Here is a 2,102-nt window from a genome sequence, read left to right as displayed (position 1 = left end):
GGGCTACAGGGCCCGTTGGGGAGCTTGCGCAGCGGCCAACGGCTGCAGACCCAGGGGCCACGCCTCCTCCAAGCCCACCAGCCAATCGCCGCTGCGCACTGCCCACGGACACACCCTTTTCATCAATTTTTCACAGTGCACCGCCCTCTCTCTCTCTGATGAGGTGCCCCAAACAGCCTTCTGCTGAGGGGTGAGGTTGTTTAGGAAACAGGAATTCTCTCCTGAACTTCCCATCACCTCAGGACACACCTCCTGTGGGCGCTTTCACCAATCACCAGGCACTGTTTTCCCTCTCAGTCATCTAGCTAGAAACTTACTTTCTCAACTACCAGTGAGGAACGGGTTGAGGGTTGCCATGGTAACGACTACAGCCAGCATCTGCTTAAGTCTGGTGTACTCTCTGGCTCCCTTCTCCTTACAGGCCCTCCTCACCCCTGGTCTTGGCTCTGCTTACAGTATCACTTCTCCACAGGGCCCAGGTTCTTCACAGCCGTGCACATCTGACTTTCCTTCCTCAGAGGTCTGCATCCTCACTGCTCCCCATCTTCATACCTACCTCCCTCAGAACTTTTCAGTTTGTGGGTGGGCATGGTGACACATGCCTTTAATGCCAGCATCATGGAGGCAGATCTCTGTGAGCTCGGGACCAACCTGGTCTACACAGTGAGTTTCTGGATAGCCAGGGCTATGCAGAGAGACCTTGTTTAAAAATAAATAACTTGAGACAGATTCTCATATAGCCCATGCTATCTTCCAGTTTGTTATGGAATGACAGTTGACTGAATTTGTTATGATTGGAGCATGATTTCGAGCTTTCTTCTACCTCTGCCTCTTAAGTGCTGGGCTGAGTGATGTGTGCTGCAGGACCCTGTTTGTGTGGTGATGGGGATGGACAACATGCAGACAAAACCCGACCAAGCTAACTGCATCTGCACCCAAGTTTTCAGCTTCTTAAGATAGTGCCTCACATGGCCCAAAATGACATCAAATTCACTGGAAACTGAGAGTGCCCTTGACCCCCTGCCGCCCCTTCCCCTCACTGCCCTGACGGTTCCTCAGAATTCCCACACTTGGTCCTGCCTCTTCCTCACGGCCTCCCACACTGAGTTCCAGGCTCCTCAGAACCGCTGCTCCTTTGCACAATCCCTCATATCTGGAGCTCTCCCAGCAGCCCTCAGGGTCCCCACTCTTCCTGTGGCTCCTCAGAACTCTTTCCACCAAAAGAGCATCAATGTTCTTGTTATGCGACTTTTCCTGGGGAAATCACTCTGGATAAGAATTAACCTGACCAAGGAAACAATTCAGTCGAGTGTAGTTTTGTGACCCGGGGACTTTATTGAGGTTTTTCACAGGTACATGCCCAGTAACAGCATTTAAACTTCATCATTCCCCTCCCCCCACCATCACTCTAGGCTTATGATCTTTATCCATAAGTCCTGTGTTTCTACAAAAGCATATTAGTGGTCCAAACTTGTGAAGTCATGCGTAAATGAACACAGCTTTTGATTCAACATGGCAGTGACCATGTCCAGCCTGGAGGAATAGCTATACAAGGTTTCCCATAAGTCCTGGGCCCCTCAGACATAGTCTCCTTTGGCTGGTCATCAGAATCCTGTTAGAACCATATGGACCTTCTATGCCCACCCCAGCTCTGAATAAAGACACAGAGACATATTTATTTATAAACGCCTAGGCCTTATAGCTAGGCTTATTCCTAACTAGGTCCTATAACTTCTGTTAACCTAGTCATACTATTCTATGTCTGCCTCATAGTCTCTTACCTCTAGTACCAGGGTCTGCTTCTTCCTCCGAGTTGGGCTCCTAGAGCCTGATTCTTTCAGAGCTAAATCTCTCCCTGGCGTCCTGCCTACCATCTATCTCCTGCTTCCCTGCTGTATTCAGCTTTTAAAACCAGTCCGAAGGTGAGAGAGGGGTGCTTACAAAATCAGCATCTGAACACTGCAAAGGCCTTCTTTATAGTGCACAGAAAGAGCGTCCCTACACCACCTTTCTAACCTCTCCATCTCCCTTTCTTCAGCTGGGGGGAAATGGAACCTGTAGACCTGTGTACATGGCAGGAAGGAAGCTAGAACCCAGCACTT

This window comes from Micromys minutus (genome assembly GCF_963924665.1).
Source record: "Micromys minutus genome assembly, chromosome: 14".
NCBI classification, from domain to species: domain Eukaryota; kingdom Metazoa; phylum Chordata; class Mammalia; order Rodentia; family Muridae; genus Micromys; species Micromys minutus.
The sequence above is the reverse complement of the archived record's forward strand: the minus strand, read 5'-3'. Positions refer to the sequence as shown.